This window comes from Somniosus microcephalus, unplaced genomic scaffold (genome assembly GCF_052327205.1).
Source record: "Somniosus microcephalus isolate GS21.2 unplaced genomic scaffold, FLI_Smic_1.0 unresolved_chr2, whole genome shotgun sequence".
Taxonomy (NCBI): domain Eukaryota; kingdom Metazoa; phylum Chordata; class Chondrichthyes; order Squaliformes; family Somniosidae; genus Somniosus; species Somniosus microcephalus.
In genome coordinates, this window is record NW_028225180.1 from 58,273,166 (window position 1) to 58,299,451 (window position 26,286).

The 26,286-nt window shown below is 46.4% G+C and overlaps 1 pseudogene; it reads left to right on the forward strand.

Annotated features, from left to right (window-relative positions):
- Window positions 1-21,366, forward strand: part of LOC147092696 (NACHT, LRR and PYD domains-containing protein 3-like) — a 62,303-nt pseudogene extending 40,937 nt beyond the window's left edge.
- Window positions 21,367-26,286: the final 4,920 nt, after the last annotated feature.

The window sequence follows — 26,286 nt, forward strand, 5'->3', positions numbered from 1 at the left end:
GGATAATTTGGACCGAACTTTACTCAGTATCTAACTTTTGCTGTATCTGCCCTTGGAATGTTTGCTGGGAAAGTTTGGAGGTAGCTTTACGATGTATCTAACTAGTGCTGTACCTTCAGTGGGAGTGTTTGATGGGACAGTGTAGAGGGAGCTATGCTCTGTATTTACCCCGTGCTGTACCTGCACTATGAGTGAAAGATCAGGCAGTGTAGAGGGACTTCACTGTTTATCTAACACGTGCTGTACCTGCCCTGGGAGTGTTTGATGGGACAGTGTAGAGGGAGCTTTACTCTGTATCTAACATGTGCTGTACCTGCCCTGGGAGTGCTTGATGGGACAGTGTAGAGGGAGCTTTACACTGTATCAAACCCGTGCTGTATCTGCCCTGGGAGTGTTTGATGGGATAGTGTAGAGGGAACTTTACACTGTATCTAACCCGTGCTGTACCTGCCCTGGGAGTGTTTGCCGGGAAAGTGTAGAGGGAGATTTACTCTGCAAAAAACGCATGCTGTACCTGCCCTGGGAGTGCTTGAAGGGCTCAGTTTAAAGGGAGATTTACCCTGTATCTACTGCGTGCGGTCCCTGCCTTGGGAATTTTAGATGCTATAGTCTAGAGGGAGCTTTACTCTGTATCTAACCTCTTTTGTACCTGCCCTGGGAGTGCTTGAAGGGACAGTATAGAGAGAGCTTTAGTCTCTATCTAACCTGTGCTGTACCGGCTCTGGGATTGTTTGATGGAACCGTCTAAAGGTAACTTTGCTCTTTATCTAACCCGTGTTGTCCCTGCCTGGGAGTGTTTGATGGCACAGTCTTGAGGGAGATTTACTCTGTATCTAACCTGTGTTGCATCTGCCCTCGGAGCGTTTGATGCCATAGTATAAATGGAGCTATACTCTGTATTTTACCCATGATGTACCAGGCCTGGGAGTCTTTAAGAACATAAGAACATAAGAAATAGGAGCAAGATTAGGCCAATCGGCCCCTCGAGCCTGCTCCGTCATTCAATAAGATCATGGCTGATCTGATCCTAACCGCCAATCCACTATCACAGAACCATCTCCTGAACCTAACAAAATTAGACACATGAAATAGGAGCAGGTTCAGGTTACACGGCCCCTGGGCCCGCTCCGCTATCCACAGGGCCATGACGGATCCGAACCTAGACTCATGTCCAAATTCCTGCCCGCTCCCCGTAACCCTTAATTCCCTTTACTTCTAGGAAACTCCCTATTTCTGTTTTAAATTTATGTAATGATGTAGCTTCTACAGCTTTTTGTGGCAGCATATTCCATGGACCTACCACACTCTGAGTGAAGTAGTTCCTCCTCATCTCAGTTTTGAAAGAGCAGCCCCTTATTCTAAGACTATGCCCCCTAATTCTAGTTTCACCCATCATCTGGAACATCCTCCCCACATCCACCCGATCCAACCCCTTCACAAATTTATATGTTTTAATAAGATCGCCTCTCATTCTTCTGAACTCCAATGAGTAAAGTCCCAATCTACTCAACCTCTCCTCATATGTCCATCCCCTCATCCCCGGGCTTAACCGAGTGAACCTTCTTTGTACTGACTCGAGAGCAAGTATGTCTTTTCTTAAGTATGGACACCAAAACTGTCTGCAGTATTCCAGGTGCGGTCTCACCAATTCCTTGTACAACTGAAGCAATACCTCCCTACTTTTATATTCTATCTAACCCGTGCTGTACCTGCCCTGGGAGTGTTTGGTGGGACAGTGTAGAGGGAGCTTTATTCTGTATCTAACCCGTGCTGTACATGCACTGGGTGTGTTTGATAGCAAAGCTTGTAAGGGAGATTTACTACGTATCTAATCCGTGCTGTCCCTGCCCTGTAAGTGTTTGATTCTACAGTGTAGCGGGTACTTTACTCACATCTAATCAGTGTTGTACCTGCACTGGGAGATTTTAAAAGCACAGGGAAAAGTGAGCTTTAATCTGTTTCAAATCCGAGCTGTACCTGCACAGGGAGCGTTTCATGCAACAGGGGAGAGGGAGATTTCATCTATATCTCGGTGGAGCTGTCCCTGCCCTGGGAGTGTTTTATGGCACATTGTAGTAGGAGCATTACTTTGTATCTACCCCATGCTGTGCCTTCATGGTGATTGTTTGATGGGATAGTTTAGCGGGAGATTTACTTTCTATCTAACCCGCGTTGTACCTGCCCTGTGAGTGTTTGATGGAAAAGTGTAGCGGGCGCTTTATTCTTTATTTAACCCGGCTGTACCTGCCCTGGGAGTCTTTGATGGGACAGTGTAGAGGGAAATTTATTCTGTATCTTACAAGTGCTGAACATGTCCTGGGAATGTTTGATGCAGAACTTAAGAGGGAGCTTTACTCTCTATCTAACCTGTGCTGTTCCTGCACTGGGAGAGTGTGATGGGACAGTGTAGTGGGAGCTTTACTTTGTATCTAAACCGCACTGTACATGCCCTGGGAGTGTTCGATTGCACAGTGTAGAGGGAGCTTTACTCTGTATCCCGTCCGTGCAGTCCCTGCCCTGGGAGTGTTTAATGGGATAGTGTAGGGAGAGGTTTACTTTGTATCTAACCCGTGATGTACTTACCCGGGGAGTGTTTGATTGCCCAGTGTAGAGGAAGCTTAAGTCTGCATCAAACCCATGCTGAATCTGCCCTGGGAGTCTTTGATAGCATAGTGTAAAGGGAGATTTAATTTATATCCAGTCCGTGCTGTAGCTGACCTGGCAGAGATTGATGTGACAGTTTTGCCGGATTTCTACTTGGAACTAAACCATGTTGAACTTGCCTTCGAGTGTTGGATGAAACAGTGTAGAGGGAGCTTTACACTGACATAATGCATGCTGTTGCTGCACTCGGAGTGTTTGCTGGCAAAGTGTAGTGGGATGTTTTGTCTTTATCTAACCCGCACTCTACCTGCCTTTTTAGTGATTGATGGCACGGTATAGAGTGAGATTTACTCTGTATCCAACCCGTGCTCTACCTGCCCTGGGAGTGTTTGATGGCATAGTATAGAGTGAGATTTACTTTGTATCCAACCCGTGCTCTACCTGCCCTGGGAGTGTTTGAAGGCACAGTATAGACTGAGATTTACTCTGTATCCAACCCGTGCTCTACCTGCCCTGGGAGTGTATGATGGCATTATTTAGAGGGACATTTACTCTGTATTTAGACCGTGTTGTCCCTGCCCTGGGCGCTTTTGATGGGCAGTATCCAATAAGCTTTACGCTTCATCCAACCCCTGCTGTTCCTTGACCTGTGTGTGATTGAAGTGACTGACCTGGGAGTGATTCATGTACAATTGAAATGGATTTTTACTCTGGAACTAAACCATGCTGTACCTACCCTGCGAGTGTTTAATGGGACAGTGTGGAGGACGTTTTACACTTTATCTAACCACTGCTGTACCTTCCCACGGGGAGTTTGATGGGACAGTGAAGAGGAAGATTTACTATGTATCTCGTCCGTGCAATCCCTGCCCTGGGAGTGTTTCATGGGACAGTATAGAGGGAGATTTACTCTGTATCCAACTCGTGCTGTTCCTGCTCTGGGAGTGTTTGATGGTTAGAGGGCCATTTACTTTGTATTTAGTCCATGTTGTCCCTGCCCTGGGCGGGTTTGATGGGCAGTGATCAAGAAGCTTTACATTTCATCTAACACGTGCTGCTCCTGGCCTGGGAGTGATTGATATGAGAGTTTAGATGCAATTTTACTCTGTAACTAACACCTGCTGTACCTTCCCTGGGAGTTTTGGATGGGCCTGAGCAGAGGGAACATTACTCTGTATAAACGCATGCTGTACCGGCCCTAGGAGTGTCAGAAGGGACAGTATAAAGGGAAATTTACGTTGTATCTAATTCGTGCTTTACCTACCCTGGCTCTGTTTGATGGGAAATTGTAAAGGGAGCTTTAGTCTCTGTAGCTGTAGCTGACCTGGGAGTGGGTGATGTACAATTTAAATGGATTTTTACTCTGGACCTTAACCATGCTGTACCTGTCCTGCGAGTGTTTAATTGGACAGTGCCGAGGACATTCTACTCTTTATCTAATCATTGAAGAACCTTCCCACGGAGTTTTTCATGGGACAGTGTAGAGGGAGCTTTACTCTGCATCTAACCCAAGCTGTACCTGCCTGGAAGAGTTTGATGGGACAATGTTGAGAGAAATTTACACTGTATCTATTCCGAGCTGACCATGACCTGGGAGTGCTGATGGGACATTGTAGAGGGAGCATTACTTTTAATCTAACTCACTCTGTACCTGAACAGGGAGTGTTTGATGGGATGTTGTAGAGAGAGCTTTTATATGTATCTAACCCGTGCTGTACTATCAATGTGTGAGTTTGATGGGACCGTGAAGATGGAGCTTTACCCATTATCTAACCCGTGCTGCACCTGCCCTAGGAGTGCTGATGGGACAATGTAGAGTTAGCTTTACTACATATCTTTCCAGTGCTGTACCTGAACGGCGAGTGTATGATGGCACTTTGTAGAGGGAGCTTTACTCTGTGTCTCGTCCATGCAGTCCCTTCTCTGGGAGTTTTTCCTGGGACAGTGCAGTTGCAGCTTTTCTTTGTATCTAACCACAGCTGTACCTGCCCTATGAATGATTGATGGGATATTGTAGAGCGAGCTTCAAATTGCACCTAACATATGCTGTACCTGCCCTAAGATTGTTGGATGGGGCATTGAAGAGCGAGCTTCACTATTTATCTAACCCGTGCTGTACCTGGACGGCATTTGTTTGATGGGGCCGTGCAGAGTATGATGGATTCTGTATCTAATCAATGCTGTATCTACCCTGGGCTTGATTGTTGGCATTGTGTAGAGGGAGCTTTACTCTGTATCAACCCATGCTCTACCTGCCCTGGGAGTGTTTGATGCGACAGTGTAGAGGGAGCTTTAATATGCATTTAAGGCGCGCTGCACCTTCATTGGTTGTGTTACCTAGTACAGTGTAGAGCGAGTCTTACTCTGTATCTAACCTGTGTTGTACCTGCCTTGGGACTGCTTGATGGGAGAATATAGAGAGTGCTTTAGTCTCTATCTAACCCGTGCTGTACCGGCTCTGGGAGTGTTTGATGACGCAGTGTAAAGAGAACTTTACTCTTTATCTAAACCGTGTTTTCCCTGCCTGGGAGTGTATGACAGCACAGTGTGGAGGGAGAGTTACTCTGTATCTAACCTGTGTTGCATCTGCCCTCAGAGTTTTTGATGCCATAGTATAAGTGGAGCTATATTCTGTATTTTACCTGTGCTGTACCTGGCCTGGGAGTTTTTGATAGCACAGTGTAGAGCGAGATTTACTCTATCTTTTCTGCGCTCTCCCTGCCCTGAGTTTTTGATGGGACAGTGTAGAGGGAGCTGCACTCTGTATCTAACCCTTGCTGTAGTTGAACTGGAAGTGATTGATGTGACAGTTTCGACGGATGTCTAATCTGGACCGAATCCATGATGTACCTGCCCTGCGAATGTTGGATGGGAGAGTACAGATCCTAGTTGCAGATTGGACTACATCACTCTCAAACTTAACGTCAAACTGAACCATATTATGTTCACTTGTCCCTAAAGGCCCCATTACCACAATATTATTGATTCGCCTTTTCTCATTACACAGTACCTGATACAGAACCGCCTGTTTCCTGATTGGTTCCTCCACATCCTGATCCAGGAAACGAGTTCACAAGCATTCCAAGAAATCGTCCAAAGAATTCTCTTTATCTAACGCAAAGAATTCTATTTACCTGACCTGGTAGTGAATAATGAAATGTTTAGACGGAATTCTACTCTGTATCTATCCCCTTCTGTACCTTCCCTAGGAGTGTTTGAGGGGAAAGAGTAGAGGGAGCATTAGTCTGTATTTAAGCCGTGCTGTATCTGCCCAGGGAGTGTTTGATGGAAAAGTGTAGAGGGAGCTTTAGCCTTTATTTAAACTGTGCTGTACCTGCCCCGGGAGTGTTTAATAGCACAGTAATAATCAGCTTTAATCTGTATCAACCCCGTGCTAAACCTGACCTGGGAGTTATTGATGTGATAGTCTAGAGGGAGATTTACTCTGTATAAAATTCATGCAGAAACTGCACTTGGAGTGCTTGAAGTGGCTGTATAAAGGGAGATTTAACCTGTATCTGCGCTGTGTTACCCCTGCCATGGGTGTGTTTGATGGCACAGTTTAGACGGAGCTTTACTCTGCATCTAACCCGTGTTGTACCTGCCCTCAGTGTGTTTGATAGGATAGTGTAGAGGGAGATTTAATCATTATATTACCCGTGCTGTAACTACCCCGGGATTGTTTAATAGCCCAGTGTACAGGAAGATTTACTCTGTATATCGGCTGAGCTGCCACTGCCTTGGGATTGTTTTAAAGGACACTGCAGAAGGAGCTTTACGTTATATGTAACCCGTGCTGTATCAGCACGGTGAGTGTTTGATGTGATAATGGCCCAGAAATTCGGGTCGGAGGCTTCCCGCAGGTGCAAGCCCCCGGCCTGCACTTACCTTGCGCGCCAGCCATTGAGCTGTGGGCCCCTTTGGAATTCCGATCCGGGGCCTGGTCCAGCTGCCGGCGCACAGTGCGTGCGTATCCCAGGGGCGCAGTTAGTTCGATGCGTCCCTGGGGATCACATGGCCCATGGGGAGCCAATCAGAGCATGGAATGCTCCATTCATAAGTCTGACCGGAAGTGCTGTCAAACTTATAAATACTACGGGCCCCAAAACATCACTAAATCTTCAAATAAATTTAAAATAAACATCATATTTTTTAAATGAACTATAAATTACATGAAATAATTATTTTAAACTATAACTTAAATTTCTGAACAAAATAATTTTATTTTCTAACGGGGCTAAAAATAAATGTACATTTCTTTCAAGTAAATATTAATAATAATAATAATAATAATATGGAAAAAATGTTTTAATTTTAATTAATTCACCACTTATCTTGTGAAATGCATGCCTTACGCCTGCTTTTTACATGTATAACTTCTGGAGACTTACCCTCCCGGGAGAACCTGTAAAAAAAACCTAAGTTTGACGTGCACGCGCAGCCTCTCCCACACACGCGTTCGACCTCTGAACCCCTGCTTTCAGGGGAACGGAAGTGCCGATTTCCCGTGCATGCACAGTGCATACAGGAAACCAGCACTTCCATTGGGCCTACAGCTGAGTACCCCTTGCGTACTCACCCATGGAGACCCGAATTTCTGGGACAATATATAGGGAAATTTACTTTGTATCTCACCGTGCAGTATATGCCCAGGGAGTGTTTGATGGGATAGTGTAAAGAAACATAGAAACAGAGAATATAGGAGCAGGGGTAGAATATTCGGCCCCTCTAGCCTGCTCTGCCATTCAATGTGATCATGGATGATCTTCCAAGTTCAGTACCTGGTTCCCGCTTCCTCCCCATTCCCTTCATCCCTTTAGCCTTAAGAAATATATCCAACTCCTTCTTGAATATATTTAATGAATTGGCCTCTACTGCCTTCTGTGGTAGAGAATTCCACAAGTTCACCACTCTCTGGGTGAAGAAATTCCTCCTCCTTTCTGTCCTAAAAGGCCTACCCCTTATCCTTAGACTGTGACCCCTGGTTCTGGATTCCCCGACCATCAGGAACATCCTCCCTGCATCTAGACTGTCCAGTCCTGCCAGAATTTTCTAAGTTTCAATGCGATCCCCTGACGAACCCCAGCGAGTACAAGCCCAATCATCCCAATCTCTCCTCATACGTCATTCCTGCCATCCCAGGTATTAGCCTGGTGAATCTTCGCTGAACTCCTTCCATGGCAAGACTATCCTTCCTCAGGTAAGGCGACCAAAACTGCACAAAACATTCAAGATGTGGTCTCACCAAGGCCCTGTACAACTTCAGCAAGATATCCTTCTTCTTGTACTCATACCCTCTCGCTATGAAGGCCAACATACCAATTGCAGTTTTAACCGCCTGCTGCACCCGCATGCTTACCTTCAGCGACTGGTGCACAAGGACACCCAGGCCTCGTTGCACTTCCCCTTCTCCCAATCTATTGCCATTCAGATCATAATCTGCCGTCCTGTTTTTGACACCAAAGTAGATAACCTCACATTTATCCACGTTATATTGCATCTGCCATGCTTCTGCCCAATCATCCAACCTGTCCAAATCATCCTGTAGTTTCTCGGCATCCTCCTCACAGCACACACGCCCACCCAGCTTTGTTTCATCTGCAAATTTGGAGATACTACATCTAGTTCCCTTGTCTAGATCATTAATATATATTGTGCAAAGCTGGGGGCCAAGGATCGATTCCTGCAGTACCCCACTAGTCACTGCCTGCCACTCGGAAAAAGGACCATTTATTCCAATGCTTTGCTTTCTATCTGCCTTCCAGTTCTCTATCCAAGCCAGTACCTTGCCCCCAATCCCATGTGCCTTAACTTTATACGTTAATCTCTTATGTGGGACCTTATTGAAAGCGTTCTAAAAGTCCAAATACAGCACATCCACTGGTTCTCCCTTTATAAATTACTAGTTACATCCTAAAAAAATCCAGTAGATTAGTCAAGCACGATTTAACTTTTGTAAATCCATGTTGACTTTGTCCGATCCTGTCATTGTTTTCCAAGTGCTCTGCCATTACATCTTTTATAATGAACTCTAGCATTTTCCGCACTACCGATGTCAGGCTTACCAGTCTGCAATTTCCCGTTTTCGCTCTAACACCTTTTTTGAATAGTGGGGTAACATTCGCTACCCTCCAATCCATGGGTACTGTTCCAGATTCCATCGAATGTTGGAAGATGGTCAGTAATGCAACTATTATTTCTAGGACCACTTCCTTAAGTACCCTAGGATGTAGATTATCAGGCCCTGGGTATTTATAGGCCTTCAATCCCGTCAATTTCCCTAACACCGTTTCCTAAGAAATACTGAATTCTTTCAGTTCCTCCCTTTCATCAGACTCTATGTTCCCTGACATTTCCAGGAGGTTATTTGTGTCCTCCTTTGTGAAGACAGTGCCAAAATATGTATTTAATTGGTTTCCATTTCTTTGTTTCCCATTATAAATTCCCCTGATTCTGACTGCAAGGGACCTACGCTTGACTTCACCAATCATTTTCTCTTCACATATCTATATAAGCTTTTACAGTCAGTTTTTATGTTCCCTGCAAGCTTACTCTCATATTCTATTTTCCCTTTCTTAATTAATCCCTTTGTCCTCCCTTGTTGAATCCTAAACTGCTCCCAATCCTCTGGATTACTGCCTTTTTAGGCCAATTTATATGTCCTCTCCTTGGATCTTATACTATCCCTGATTTCCCTTGTTAGCCATGGTTGAGTCACGTTTTTTGATTTATTTTTATGCCAAACTGGGAGGAACAAATTCTGTAGTTCATCCATGCGGTCTTTGAATGTTTGCCTTTGCCTTTCCACCGTCAACCCTTTGAGTGCCATTCCCCAATCAATCCTACCCCATTCGCACCTCAGACCATCGTAGTTTCCTTTATTTAAATTCAGGTCCCTAGTCTATGAGTCAACTACTTCATTCTCCATCTTAATGAAGAATTCGATCATATTATGATCACTCCGACCCAAGGGGCCTCGTACAAAAAGTTTGCTAATTCATCCTTTCTCGTTACATCATACCCAGTCTAAGATGGCCTGATCTCTGGTTGTTTCCTCGACATATTGGTCCAGGAAACCATCCTGTAAACACTCCAGGAATTCCTCCTCCATAGTATTGTTACTAATTTGATTAGCCCAATCTACATGTAGATTAAAGTCACCCTTGAAGACTGCTGTGCCCTTTTTGCACGCTTCTCTCATTTCCCTTTTAATGCCATCCCCAACCTCCGCATTACTGTTTGGAGGTCTACATAACACACCCACTAACGTTTTCTGCCCCTTGTTATTTCTCAGTTCTACCCATACAGATTCCACATCATCAGAGCTAATATCCTTCCTTACAATTGTGTTAATCCCTTCTTTAACTGGTAATACTACCCCTCCTCCCTTTCCTTTTTGCCTATCTTTCCTGAATATTGAATACCCCTGGATGTTGAGTTCCCAGCCTTCACTTTACTAGGAAGCTTTACTCTGCATCTAACACGTTTTGTACCTGCCCTGGGAGAGTTTGATGGGAAACTGTAGAGGGAGATTTACTCTGTATCTTGCAAGTGCTATACCTGCCCTGGGTGAGTTTGATGGGACACTGTAGAGGGAACTTTACTCTGTATCTAACCCGTGTTGTACCTGCACTGGGAGATTTAAATAGCACAGTGAAAAGTGAGCTTTACTCTGTATCAAACCCGTGCTGTACCTGCACAGAGAGCGTTTGATGGGACAGTGTAGAGGGAGTTTTAGTCTGTACCTTACAAGTGCTGAACATGTCCTGGGAGTGTTTGATGGAGAACTTAAGAAGGAGCTTTACTCTGCATGTAACCTGTGCTGTTCCTGCCCTGGGAGTGTTTGATTGCACAGTGTAGAGTGAGATTTACTCTGTGTCTTGCCCGTGCAGTCCATGCCATATGCGTATTTTATGGGATAGTGTAGAGGGAGCTTTACTTTGTATCTAACCTCTGCTGTACTTACCCAGGGATTGGTTGCTGAACCACTGTAGAGGGAGATATAGTCTGCATCTATCCCATGCTGAATCTGCCCTGGGAGTCTTTGATAGCATAGTATAAAGGGAGATTTAATTTCTATCCAGTCCGTGAGGCAGCAGACCGGGGAGTGATTGCGGTGACAGTTTTGACAGATTTCTACTCTGGAACTAAACCATGCTGAACCTGTTGGATGGCAGAGTGTAGAGGGAGCTTTACTCTTACATAACGCATGCTGCACCTGCCCTCGGAGTGTTGGCTGGCAAAGTTTTGTGGGATGTTTTGTCTTTATCTAACCCGTACTGTACCTGCCTTTTTCGTTTTTGATGGCACAGTATAGAGGGAGATTTGCACTGTATCCAACTCGTGTTGTACCTGCTCTGGGAGTGTTTGATGGCATTGTTTAGAGGGCTATTTACTTTGTATCTAGTCCGTGTTGTCCCTGCCCTCGGCGGGTTTGATGGGCAGTGTACAAGAAGCTTTACACTTCATCTAACCCCTGCTGCTCCTGGCCTGGGAGTGATTGATGTGACGATTTACACGCAATTTTACTCTGTAATTAACCCCTGCTGTACCGTCCCTGGGAGTGTCGGATGGGGCAGTATAAAGTTAAATTTATTCTGTATCTAATTCGTGCTTTATCTGCCCTGGCTCTGTTTGATGGGACAGTGTAAAGGGAGCTTTACTCTGTATCTAACCCGTGCTGTAGCTGACCAGGGAGTGGTTGATGTAAAATTCAAATGGATTTTTACTGTGTACCAAAACCGTGCTGTACCTGCCATGCGAGTGCTTAATGGGACAGTGTGGAGGACGTTTTACTCTTTCTCTAAACATTGCCATAACTTCCGACAGAGTGTTTCATGGGACAGTGCAGAGGAAGCTTTACTCTGTATCTCATCCGTGCAATCTCTGCCCTGGGAGTGTTTCATGGGACAGTGTTGAGGGAGCTTAACTCTGTACTTAAGCGGAGCTGTACCTGCCTGGGAAAGTTTGATGGGACAATGTAGGGGGAGAATAACTCTTAATCTATTCCGAGCTGTCTGTGCCCTGGGAGTGCTGATTGGACATTGTAGAGGGAGCTTTACTCTTAATCTAACTCGCTCTTTACCTGAACTGGGAGTGTTTGATGGAATAGTGTAGAGAGAGCTTTAATATGTATCTAACCCGTGCTGTACTTTCAATGGGTGAGTTTGATGGGACCGTGAAGATGGAGCTTTACTCTGCATCTAACCCGTGCTGTACCTGCCCTAGGAGTGTTTGATGGGGCATTGTAGAGGAAGCTTTACTACATATCTTTCCCGTGCTGTACCTGCACAGTGAGTGTATGATGGCACAGTGTAGAGGGAGCTTTACTCTGTGTCTCGTCCGTGCAGCCCCTTCTCTGGGAGTGTTTCATGGGACAGTGTAGAGGCAGTTTTTCTTTGTATCTAACCAGAGCTTTACCAGCTCTATGAGTGATTGATGGTACAGTGTAGAGCGAGCTTCAAACTGCACCTAACACGTGCTGTACCTGACCTAAGAGTGTTCAATGGGACATTGAAGAGGGAGCTTCACTATTTATCTAACCCGTGCTGTACCTGGACGGCGTGTGTTTGATGGGACAGTGTAGAGGGTGCTTTATTCTGTAACTAACCAATGCTGTATCTGCCCTGGGCTTGATTGATGGCATTTTGTAGAAGGAGCTTTACTCTGTATCAGCCCATGCTCTACCTTCCCTGGGAGTGTTTGATGGGAAAGTGTAGAGGGAGCTTTACTCGGTATCTAACACGTGTTGTACCTGCCCTGTGAGTGTTTTATTGGAAGGTGTATAGTGAGCTTTTGACTTTACCTAACGCCTGCTGTAACATGCCCTGTGACTATTTAATTGCACAGTGTACAGGGAGATTTACTCTGTATCTAACCCGTGCTGTAACCTGCCCTGGGAATGTTTGATGGGACAGTGTAGAGGGAGATTTACTCTGTATGAAGTCCGTGTTGTCCCTGCCCTGGGAGTGTTTGATGGGACAGTGTTGAGTAGCTTTTCGTTTCATCTAACCCGTGCTGTGCTTGACCTGGGACTGATTGATGTGTCACTTTAGAAGGAATATTAATGTTTAAATAACCAGTGCTGCTTCGTCCCTGGGAGTGTTTGATGTGACAGTGTAGATGGAGCTTTAACATGTATCTGTGCCACACTGCACCTTCATTGGCTATGTTTCCTAGGGCAGTGTACAGCGAGTCTTACTCTGTATCTAACCCGTGTAATATCTGCCCTATGAGTGATTGATGGAGAGTGTAGAGGGAGCTTTACCCTGAATCTAACCCGTGCTGCACCTGACCTGAGAGTGTTTGAAGGGACAGTGTAGAGGGAGCTTTACTATGTATCTAACCCATGTTGTACATTGCCTGGGTGCGATTGACGGGACAGTGTAGAGAGAGATTTGCTCTGTATCTAACCCGTGCTGTACCTGACCTGTGAGTGTTTGATGGGACAGTGTAGATGGAGCCGTACAGTTTATCTAACCAGTGCTGTAACTTCAATGGGAGTGTTTGATGGACAGTGTGGAGGGAGCTTTACTCTGTATCTAACCCATGCTGTAACATTCTTATGAATGATTAACAGGACAGTGTAAATAGAGCTTAACTCTGTATCTAACCCGTTTTGTACCTGCCCTTGGAGTGTTTGATGGAATAGTGTACAGGGAGAATTAGTCTTTATCTAATCCGTGCTCTACCTGCCCTGGGAGTGTTAGGTGACAGTGTAGAGGTAGATTTCGGATTTCCAACATCTGCAGTATTTTGCTATCGTACTAGTGTTTGGTTCACTGCCACACCTCTTCTAGGAATGCCTACCTTGAAGATAGTCGATTCCCAGGTGGACTGAATGGACCGGCGCGCAGGAGAGGCAATCCGCCACGAGGTTGTCCTTGCCAGACACATGTAGTATGTCTGTTGTAAATTCCGATATGAACGTGAGGTGACGTTGTTTCCGAGCCCACCGTTGTTCAGCTGTCTTGGCCATGGCTAACGTCAGCGGCTTGTGGTCCACAAAAGCAGTAAATGGGCGTCCCTCCAATATGAAGCCAAAATGGTGGATAGCCAGGAAAAGAGCTAACAATTCCCTATCAAAGGTACTGTATTTGCATTCATTTTTCCGCAGCTGGCGGCTGAAGAGTGCCAGCGGCTGCCACGTGCCGTTGACCCATTGTTCCTGCACTGCCCCAATGGCATAGTCAGATGCGTCCATGGTAAGGGCGATGGTGGCGCCCGGAAGAGGATGTGCCAGCATGGACACAGCAGCTGAAGCACCCTTAGTGTTGACAAACGCCTGGTTCATCTGGGCTGTCCAGCAGATGGGGGTCATTACCCGCTTTACCCTTCAGGGACTCGTACAAAGGCTGCATCAATAGGGCTGCCTTGGGGACGAAACGATGGTAAAAATTGACCATCCCCAGGAATTCTTGGAGTGCCCAGATGATCTGAGGTCGGGGGAACGAGGTAACCACCTCCACCTTCAATGGCAGCGGGACGGCGCCTTCTGAGGTGATTCTGTGTCCCAGAAAATCAATGCTCTGCAAGCCAAACTGGCACTTGGCCGGGTTGATGATTAGGCCATGCTGTCTGAGGCGTGTGAAAAGGGAACGCAAATGCGTAATGTGCTCTCCCTTGTTGGTACTTGCAATTAGGATGTCGTCTAGGTAGACGAAGATGAACGGAAGATCACGGAGTACTGAATCCATGAGACGTTGGAAGGCTTGTGCTGCATTCTTCAACCCAAATGGCATACGAAGGAACTCAAAAAGCCCGAAAGGTGTGATGACAGCTGTTTTGGGAACATCCTGGGGATGAACAGGCACTTGGTGATACCCACGGACGAGGTCCACTTTGGAAAAGATGGAGTTTCCTGCCAAATGGGCCGAAAAATCTTGTATGTGAGGAATGGGGTATCGATCTGGTGTAGTAGCTTCATTCAGGTGTCTGTAGTCGCCGCATGGCCGCCATCCGCCACCTGGTTTAGGGACGATGTGTAAAGGTGAAGACCATGGACTATTCGATCGCTGAATAATAACCAGCCGCTACATTGTATGGAACTCCGCCTTCACGGCCACGAGTTTGCTGGGTTCCAGCCTATGAGCTCGTGCATAAACTGGGGATCCTGTTGTGGTAATGTGGTGCGTCACACTGTGCCTCATGACTGAGGAAGAAAAAGTGGGTCTGGTGAGCTCCGGAAACTCACCGAGGAGATGAGAGAACTCATCCGGAGATGGGTACACACAGGCAATGGACCACGACATGGCGGTGCCGCGGTGGCAAGGGACCGAATGAAAAGTAGCCGCTTTGACCAACCGGCAGTGCTGGACGTCGATGAGAAAACCGTTGGCGCAAAGAAAATCAGCCGCAAGGATGGCCTGCGAGATCTTGGCTGTGACGAACTCCCAGACGAAATGCTGGCCGCCAAAACACAACTGGACCCTACGCTTTCCAAACGTGCGGATGGCCGCACCATTAGCTGCCTCGAGTGCGGGACCGTGGCCGCCTATCTGAAGATCCAGATTCGACGCAGGCAGGATACTACACTGGGAGCTGGTATCGCAGACAAAACGTCGACCTGACAGGGAGTCTGTGATGTAAAGGAGTTCTCCAGTGGAACCAATGGGCATTGCCACTCCGGCGTGTCCCTTAGGCACGGTCCTCCTTCCCTGACACCGCCGGTTTGATGAAGATTTTTTTTGGCAAAAAACAGCATCGAGGGCGGCAGCATCTGGCCTTCGCGCCAAAACGAGCGTGGTATGAGCACCAGCCAGCCGGCGGGGGGGTCGGCGCCGCCCTTGTGGGGGATGAGCACCTCATGGCTGCGCAGCCCTGTTGGGTTACCAGAAATTTTTTATCCGCCTCTGCAGCGAATTCGGCACAGTCCACGATCGCGGAATTGGCCAGCGCCGTCTGAACTGGTTCTGGCAGCTGGCAGAGAAACAACTCCCGGAACAGAAAGCATTCCGATTCCGAACCCAAGAGCGTGAGCATCTGGCTCATGAGCTCAGATGGTCTCGAGTCCCCGAGGCCGGGCATGGAGATAAGTCTGCGAGCGCGCTCCGACTTTGCTAGGCCAAAAACCTGCAGCAACCGCGCCTTTAAAGCTTCATACTTGCCCTCGTCTGGTGTACTCCCAAGGAGGTTGATGACCTGCGAGGCCATGGCGCTGTTGAGGGCAGAGACCACGTAATAGTAACGGGTTGGATCCACTACTATTCCCTGGATTGCAAATTGGGCTTCCACCTGGAGGAACCACGCAGCTGGTTGTTGTTCCCAAAATTGCGGCAGTTTGAGGGTAACGGCGTTCGTGTCCATGTTGAAACTTCAACAAAAATCGTTCGCGGAAGTCAGGGTCAACAATGTAGGAATGGAGGTTCCTAACTGAAGAATTGAGATCGACTCAGAGAATCAAAAACAATGAAATGTAATGAACAAACGAAGCTGAACAGTAAACTGCTGGATACACTGTAAACAGGTGTGGTCTTGCTGGAAGCTCCTCGATGACTACTAGAATATTCCGGTCGCTGACATCATGACGTCATCACATTCTTCTCGCCATTGGGAGATCATGTGCTGGGCTGCATGACGTCACCACGCAGAGTAAAGGAAACAAGCCATAGTACAGTTAACAGATACATTAAAGGTACAGCCGTGAGCTGCACTACATTGCTGCTAAAGGAATTATATATAACTGCCCTGAGTCTCCTGGTGGTTCTGCCACAGTACATTATTAACATCAGTAATAGTGTTAGTAATAAACCACTGTGTATTATTATCAGTATCAGTGATGGTGTTGTTTATAAACTTTGCAGATTATTATTAGTATTAGTGATATTTTTTAATAAACATTTTACATTATTATTAATATCAGCAATAGTGTTATTAATACACACTGTACATTATTATTAGTAGAAGTAATAATGCTATTAATGAAAAAAATTGGTGATTTACATTGATTCCTATTATTTCTTTCTCTGATCCGCAGTTTGCAAGGTGTCGGTCTTACAGATTCTTGTGCCAAGGATCTCGCCTCCGCTCTCAGTGCCAACCGAACACTGATGGTTCTGAACCTGGGTATAAATAACTTGAAAGATTCAGGAGTGAAACGACTGTCTGCGCCTCTGAGCAACCCGGAATGTAAAATAAAGGAACTGCGGTAAGTACCAGACTGTGAGATTGTGTTTATAATAGCTGGATATCTGACACTGTACATTATTAACAGTATCAGTAATAGTGTTATTAATAAACACTGGGGACTTACCGTGATTCCTGATATTTCTCTCTCTGAATCCCAGGTTGAATGAAGTCGGTCTCACAGATTCTGGTATCGAGGATCTCACCACCGCTCTCAGAACAAACCGATCATTGACGGTTCTGAACCTGAGTAATAATGTTCTGCGAAATTCTGGATTGAAACTGCTGTCAGTGGCTCTGAGGAACCCGCACTGTAAAATACAGGAACTGGAGTAAGTATCAGACTGTGTGAGATTGTGATTATAATAACGGGATGTCTAACACTGAACATTATTATTAGTATCAGTAATAGAGTTGTTAATAAATACTGTACATTATTACTGGTATCGGTGACAGTGCTGTTAATAAACACTGTACATTATAATTAGTATCAGTGATGGTGTTAGTGATAAACACAGAACACTATTAATCTTACCAGTAATAATGTTATTAATTAACACTGAACACTAATTTAGTATCAGGAATAGTGTTATTAATAATCACTGAACACTACGATCAGTACAAGTAATAGTGTTATTAATAAACACTGAACACTATTATCAGTACCAGTAATAGTGTTATGAATAATCACGGTACATTATTGTTAGTGTCAGTAAAAGTATTATTAATAAACACCATACATTATTATTAAAATCAGCAATAGTGTTATTAATTAACAATTGGGATTTACCCTGATTCCTTTTATTTCTCTCGTTGATCTCAGGCTGGATTCTGTCGGTCTCACAAATTCCTGTGCCGAGGATCTCGCCTCTGCGCTCAGTACAAATCGTTCACTGACGGGTCTGACCCTAGGTAATAATAATCTCGGAGTTTCAGGAGTGAAACTTATGTCTGCGGCTCTGAGGAACCCTGACTGTAAAATACAGAAACTGCGGTAAGCAACAGACTGTGTGAGATTGTGTTTATAATAAACTAGATGGAGTGCCCAGTGGTGCCGAGGGTTTTCTGAGGGCATGTTGTTGTTGGAAGAGTGAGAGAGAGAGACTGGGGGGAGAAGAGAGAGACTCGGGGGGAGAGAGTGACTGGGGGGAAGAGAGAGAGAGAGAGACTGGGGGGGTGGAGAGAGAGAGTGGGGGGGGAGGGAGCGACTGGGGGGAAGAGAGAGACAAGAGAGACTGGGGGGGAGAGAGAGAGAGACAGAGAGAGAGGGAGGGAGAGAGAGAGGAAAGGAGAGCGAGAGAGAGAGAGGGAAGGTGAGAGAGAGAGGGAAGGAGAGAGGGAAAGGGGTGGGGGAAAGGGGTGGGTGGGGGGGAAAGGGGGTCTGTGTGTGGGGGAAAGGGGGGTGTGTGGGGGGGAATGGGTTGTGTGGGGGGAAAGGGGATGTGTGGGGGAAAGGGGATGTGTGGGGGAAAGGGGGGGTGGGGTTAAAGGGGGGGTGTTGTGGGGCGGAAAGGGGTGTGTGTGGGGGGGTGTGGGGGGGAAAGAAGGGGGTGGGGGGGAAGTGGGGTGGGGGGAAAGGGGGGTGGGGGAGGAATGGGGGTGTGGAGGGTAAGTGGGGTGGGGGGGAAGTGGGGTGGGGGAAAGGGGGGTGGGGGGAGGAATGGGGGTGTGGAGGGGAAGTGGGGTGGGGGGAGGAAAGGGGGAGCAAAGGGGGGGGTGGGGGTGTGGGGGTAAAGGTGGTGGGGGAGGAAAGGGGGTGTGGGGGGGAAAGGGGTTGCAGGGGGAGAGGGAAAGGGGTGTGTGGAAGTGTGGGTGGAAAGGGGGGGTGGGGGGAGGGGGAAAGTTGGGTGTGGGGGGAGGGGGAAAGGGGTGTGGGGTGAGGTGGAAAGGGGGTTGTAGGAGGAAAGGGGGTGGGGGGTGGGGGAAATGGGGTTGTGGGGGGAGGGGGAAAGAGGGGTGTGCGGGGAGGGGGAAAGGGGGGGTGGTAGGAGGGGGAAAGGGGATTGTGGGGCATTGGTGATCCGGAGCCCTGCTCACTTTCGGTCGGGCACTCGGGCTGCATGGTTGACGCCGCAGGGAAGGAGGTGCATGGCGGCTCCCGCTCTGGACCATCGCAGCGTCTTGCCTGTGGCCTAGTCGAGCGGGGAAAGACCGAGTTCCCGCCCCGCCTGCCTTTACCAAGATGGCGGCGGTGGCTATGCTTAGCTCCGTCCCACCCCCTTTACCAAGATGGTGGTGATTGCGGGCCGCTGGTTTGGAATTGGGCCCAGCGGGACAGGCGGTTGCCAGCTCTTCCGTGGCTGGCGAGGAGAGGCCGAGGCTTCGAGGCCTGAGGCCTGCAGGCAGCTCATCCACCGCCAAGGGGGGGAAAGCCCGAGTCCCCTTTGCAAATGGATATATTTTTCTTTTAATACCTACTTTTTTTTTGCTGGAAATCTATATTTCATGTCATTTAATCCCCATCTGCATCGTTTCTGACATTGCCTCCAGTGGTTCATGTGTCAATACTAATGAATCAACAATTTCCTCACCTCCATGACAATTTTAATACCTTGAAACATTTTTGTTTAAAGCTTTGTATAACATACACTTTATAACCTCATCAATTTTTATTAAAAAAGGGGACCTCACCTTTCACTGTGCTCTATCACAAACAACAATGGCCGCAGCAATGGCCATAGGTTGCTTTTCAGTTTGAAGGATTAGGCCCTGCCCACGCCCCCCCCCGTGACGCAGCGCGCTCCCCCCGTAGGATTGGTCAACCTTCACGTCACTCAACGCTAATGAGCGGTAGGATTGGTCATCCGCTAATGAGCAGATTTTGTCCTTTTTTTTTAATGTTTTTTGTATACTGTCCAGACAATTTTTGTCTGACCAAAAAGTAAATACACCTATGAGACTCCCCTAATGATATGCTTTCTTTTGATATAACATGTGTGTAGGTACGCTCGATAACTTTTGAATGTATGGCGGACAGACAAACAGACATACAGACAAACAGACATACAGACAAACAGACAAACAGACAAAACAACTCCTTTATATATACAGATAGATGCAAGTCTATCAGTGTATGTATTATTAGTACCATGATGTGGAGACGCCGGTGTTGGACTGGGGTGGACAAATGTGAGAAGTCACACAACACCAGGTTATAGTCCAACAGCTTTATTTGAAATCACAGGCTTTCGGAGCACTGCTCCTTCGTCAGGTGAAGTGAAGAGGTGCATATAGGCACAGCATATATAGTCAGAGAACACTGCCAAATGATTACAGGTAATCTTTCTAAAGGCCCTTAATCACACCTCGGCAGAGAGATAATCACAGCAATCAAAGGTGTGCATGGTGTCCAAACAGGTCAGCCAGGAAAACATTACATCAAAGAACAATGAGGTGGGGTCACAAGGGGTCAAATGTTGCAGATGCTGGGGTCTGTATGAAAAACAATGAAAAAAAAATTGACTGCTGAAGTGTTCCCCGACTGGGAGGGAATACTCCTGCCTGGCAATTGTTGTGCGGTGCCCGTTCATCCGTTGTCAAGGACATTCAGCCTCCAATCTTTGTGTAAGCATTCTCCAAGGCGGCCTTCGAGACACACGACAACGCAAAATCATCGCACAGAAACTGTTAGCCAAGCTCAGCACTCATGAGGACGGCCTCAACCGGGATCTAGGGTTCATGTCACGCTACATGTAACCCCACCTGACGTAGAGTCATCCAGACTCGAGTCGTCGTTGGCTTGTTCTCTCTACACAGATGCGGCCGGACCTGCTGTGATTTGCACCAAAACATTTTTTTAAAAATTATTTCTTGTTTGTTTTTTGATTTTCACACAGTCCCCAGCATCTGCAACATTTGACCCCTTGTGACCCCACCTCATTTTTCTTTGATGTAATGTTTTCCTGACTGACCTGTTTGGACACCATGCACACCTTTGATTGCTGTAATTATCTCTCTGCCGATGTGTGATAAAGGGCAGTTAGAAAGATTACCTGTAATCATCTGGCAGTGTTCTCTGACTATATAATCTTTGTCTATATGCATCTCTTCACTTCACCTGACGAAGGAGCAGCACTCCGAAAGCTTGTGATTTCAAATAAAGCTGTTGGACTATAACCTGGTGTTGTGTGACTTCTCTTATTAGTATCAGTAATAGTGATATTAGTAATTTCTGGGGATTTACCCTGATTCCTGTTATTTCTCTCTCTCTGATCCCCAGGCTGAATGCTGTCGGTCTCGAAGATTCTTGTGCCGAGGATCTCGCCTCCGCTCTTAGTACAAATGGGTCACTGACAACTCTGAACATGGGAGCAAACTCCTTCACAGACCAATCTCTCCCCGCTTTCCGCCACCTTATACTGACCTGCAAGAGATTATAAAGTGTATCTGGTGAGTGCGTTGATGTTTACTGTAATAAATAAATGTGATTAAGTCACATTTACGGGTAATATTTGCCTGCAGTTATTATCGAAATATTAACCTCAGGCTCCCTGTTATTTACACTGTTGTTCAATCTGTTTATTTCCTGTTTAATCTTCAATCTTTTTCAGGTTGGCGGCGAATCAGTTTAGTTCCACTGGAAAGAGAAACCTGGAGTCGCTGCGGGAATTCAGACCCGGATTGAGAGTGGATGTGTGAAAATGTCAGTTGATTACCATCACTGGTCTGATTACATGACCATTTTTTTACGGATTTGTTGCCCCTCCCCTTTAAGCGGACACACTCCGGGTTTACATCCTCGAGCTGAGAGCGCATCATCTCCCATTTTAAACTCAGAGGCCCAGCGACAGGGTCCCGAGACTCAGCTGCCCGGCCCCACAGTGCAGCTTCTTCAGGATATGCGCGGCTGAATGTTCCCCATTGGGCCATTGGGGAAATTCACAGAAAGGAAGGGCCCAGGGTGGGGCTCAGTCTGGGCTGCAGTGGGACACTGAAAATTGCACTCAGTATTCCTGTGTGTCCCCCAGTGAGGAGTCAGGCTCTGCAACAAGTGTCCCTGTGTATATTGTGTGTCACTCCCTGTGAGGAGTCTGACTCTGTAAAAAGTTTTCACGTGTCCAGTGTGTGTCTCTCCCAGTGAGGAGACAGACTCTGTAACAAGTGCCGCTACAACCCTTCAAAATCAGTCCACTCCTCCGACCTGTTGCTCATCATCGATTTTCATCGCACCACATTGGCGCCATGGCTTCAGCCGCCAAGGCCTTAAGTTCTGGAATCCCCTCCCTAAACATCTTCGGAGCTCTACCTCTGTCTCCTCCTCCTTTTAACGCTTCTTTATACTTTCCTCTTTCTCCGAGCTGTTGATCATCTGTTCTAATATCCATATAAGTGTCTCAGTGTCGAATTTTGTCCGATAATTGCCTTGTGACATTTCATTGCATTAAAGCTGCTATATAAACGCAAGTTATTGTTGTTGACTCTGTGTTGTGTTAATATAAAATCACCGATTACATCAGCGCATGCCTGGTTTCCATGTTATTTTCATAAAAACTGGCTTCTTTGTTTGAATATATTAAATAAAGTTTCCTCAAATGTACATCCCACCTTCTCCAAACGACACTGTAGACGCGACCTGTCGGTCTATTGAATTAGATATACAATTTACACAAGATGGTGAGACTGAGTGTCAGCAAAAGAACGCAGCTGGGACTCTAAAGATGGCGCCCCACAGGCAACGGGAAATGGCCACCATGAACCTGTCGCTAAATGGTCAACATCACCCTGCAGCAAAATGGCCCCCATCAATCTGCAACAAATCATAGAATCATACAGTCCATTCGGCCCATCCTGCCTGTGCTGGCTCTTTGAAAGAGCGATCCAATTAGTCCCTCTCTCCCCGTAGCCCTGCAAACTGTGTCTTTACAAGTATACAAGTACAATCTGCCTCCACCACCCTTTCAGGCAGTGCTTTCCAGATCAGAACTACTTGCTGCAGAAAAAGTCCTCCTCATTTCTGCTGTGTTTCTTTGCCAATTACTTTAAACCTGTTTCCTCTGGTTACCCACCCTCCTGCCTCTGGAAATAGTTTATCCCTATTAACTATATCAAAACCCATCAAATGTCCTCCATGTCCCCTGCAATTTGTGCCATCGCCCAGAAACACAAGCATTATTTTAAATTGTCCATCCACCGGGTTACTTTCCCAACTTTAATTTCCTCTCAGCCCCTGTTCATCACGCACCGAGTTAACATGTTTTTACAAAGGATTACATAGGATATGCAGCACAGAAACAGACCATTCGGCCCAACCAATTCATGCTGCTGTTCAAGCTGCTCTTGAGCCTCCTCCCGTCTTTCCTCATCTAACCCTATCAACATGACCCTCCATTACCTTCTCCCTCATATGCTTATCCAATCAACCCTTAAATGCATCTATACTATTCGCTTCAGCCACTCCCTTTTGTAGCGAGTTCCACATTTTCACCTCTCTCTGGGTAAAGACCTTTCTTCTGCATTACTTGTTTAATTTTTTGGTGACTATCTTATATTGATGGCCTATAGTTTTGCTCTTCCCCACAAGTGGAAACACTCTCTCGGTATCTACTCAATCAAAACTTTTTATTATTTTAAAGACCTCTCTTAGGTCACCCCTCAGCCTTCTCTTTTCAAGAGAACAGAGTTCCCGCCTGTTCATCCTTTCCTGATAGGTATATTCTCGCATTTCTTTTATCATCCTAGTAAATCTTCTCTGCACACGCTCCAGTGACTCCACTTCCTTTTTATAATATGATGACCAGAATTGTACACAGTACTCCAAGAGTTGTCTAACCAAGGTTCGATACAAGTTTAGCATAACTTCAATACATTTCAAATGATATCCCTCTAGAAATACACCCTAATGCTTTGTTTGCTTTTTGTGGCCTTGTTAATCTGTGTCGATAATTACAGTGATTTGTGTATTTGTACTCCTAGATCCCTTTGATCCTCTACCCCATTTAGATTCGTATTTTCCAAGTAACGTATGACCTCCCTGTTTTTCCGTCAAAGCATCACATTCATCTGTGTTGAATTTCATTTGTCAATTATATACCCATTCTGCAAGTTGTTAATGCCTTTTTGTAATTTGTTGCAGACTATTGGCTATCTGCCCCAATTTGGTGTCGCCCTCAAATTTAGAAATTGTGTTTTTGATTCCAACGTCTAAATCGTTAATATAAATTGTGAACAGCAGTTGTCCCAGCACTGGTCCTTGTGCAACACCACTTCCCACCTTCTGCCACTCTAAATAGCGACCCTTTACCCATATTCCCTGCTTTCTGTCTTGAAGCCAGCTGGTTATCCATTCTGCTACTAGTCCACAGACACCACATTCTCTGACCTTATTTATTAGTATATGATGTTGTACCTTATAGAAGTACTTTTGAATCTCTAGATCAATTACATATACTGCATTACCCCTGTCTACTCTCTCTGTTAACTCTGCAAAAATTTCAATTAGGTTTGTAAAGAAAGACTTTTCCTTTTGAAATCCATGCTGACTATTTTTTATTATATTTTTGGTTTCTAGATGTTCTTCTCTTTTCTCCTTTAGCAGGGATTTCATTATTTATCCTACCACCGATGTTAAGCTGACAGATCTATAGTTCCCTGCACATGTTCTATCTCCCTTCTTAAATATAGATATTATGTTAGCTATCCTCCAGTCCTATGGTAATACACCATTTTCTGCCGAATTACTAAATATGTGTGGTAATGTCTCTGCTATCTGTTCCCCAGATACGTTTAAAATGCGTGGATGTAATTGTTCCGGACTAGGCGTTTTATCCTCTGAATTTTAGTAGTTGATTTATTATATCTCCTCATTTTGTTTGAAATGCAGTTAACTCACTAGTAATCTCATCATCCAATGTCATCTTCTCCTGATCCATCTCCCTGGTGAATACTGAAGTAAAGTAATTGTTTAACATCTCTGCCATCTTTCTATTGCTGCCTGTGGTATTATCCTCTCCATCCCATTGTGACGCTTTTCCCAACTCCACCTTCCATTTTTATTCATATGCCTGTGAAATATTTCACTATTTGTTTTATGTTCCGTGATAATTTGTAACATTGTAGGCTGGGCAACTTTAACCCCAGGCTTTAAGCTGTATAAAACACAAGGGCCACAATCGAACAGGGACCTGTTAAACCGAGGTAACAAATCCAGGGCCCAGAGAAGAAATTAAAGCCCAGGAAATAAGCAGACAGAACTCACCTGGGCCCCACTGGGTACATACTGTGGAGTAGGCCTCGGCCACTCTCCTCTGGAGGAGGTCTAAGTCAGCCTTTTATGGAGCAGATCTCAGTCAGTCTCCTCTGGACACGGTATCGGTCAGTTGCCTCTGTAGGAGACCTCGGTCAGTCCCCTCTGGAGGAGACCTCGGTCAGTCCCCTCTGGAGGAGGTCTCGCTCAGTCCCCTCTGGAGGAGCACTCGGTCAGTCCCCCCTGGAGGAGGTCTCGGTCAGTCCGCTCTGAAGGAGGTCTCGCTCAGTCCCCTCTGTAGGAGACCTCGCTCAGTCCCCTCTGGAGGAGACCTCGGTCAGTCCCCTCTGGAGGAGGTCTCGCTCAGTCCCCTCTGGAGGAGCACTCGGTCAGTCCCCCGCTGGAGGAGGCCTCGGTCAGTCCGCTCTGGAGGAAGCTCTTGTGCAAAAATTCCTCTTCTACAAACTTTCTTTCCCTGAACCTCTCGTTACAGTTGAAAAATAAAATTCGCAGGTGGGAGAGAAAATAATTTGATTAAAAAAAGTAAAACTAATAAAGAACAGCAACAGTCCAGGTCTCCCTCTCTCTCACGTGCAGTTAGACGCACAATCTCTCAGCAAAACCATTTGCCAACCAATCCCAGTTATAAAGCAGAAAAACTGAAGACTAAAAATTGAGAGACAAGAATGACGTTGAGGACAGACAGAAACAAGACTGCGATGCTATTCAACCAGAGAGGGTGGCGGTCTGTAGGGGGACTCTCCCAACCTTTGGGCCCCCAACCTTGAACACACCCATATAGACACCACCACACACAGAGACCCACCCACCCAGCGACCCACTAACCAAGACACGACCCACCCTGGGACACACCCGCCAAAACACCACACAACGGAGAGACCCACTTACCCAGGATTCAATCAATTGAGACACATCGACTCAGAGACACACAAGCTCAAGGACCCACCAACCGAGACACATGGCACACTGCGATCCACCAACCCAGAGAAGACCCCACACAGGGATCCAGCAACCGAGACAAATGAGAGATTAGCATCCACCAACCCAGCGAAGACCCACACAGAGGCCCACCAACCGACACACATGATGCATTAGGACACACCCACACAGGAACACACACTTATGTCCAACCATGACTCCAACCCAACCATAGATACACCCATCAAAACATCCCCCACCCAGTGACCTACACAACCCAGACACCGACCCACAGAGTGACCCAGCCACCGAGGGACCCACCAACCGAAACATACGCCACACTGGGACCCACCAAATGAGACAAGTCCCACACTCGGGATCTGCCCAGCCAGAGACCAACCTTTCCACAGACACAACAGCCGAGTGATACCCAACTC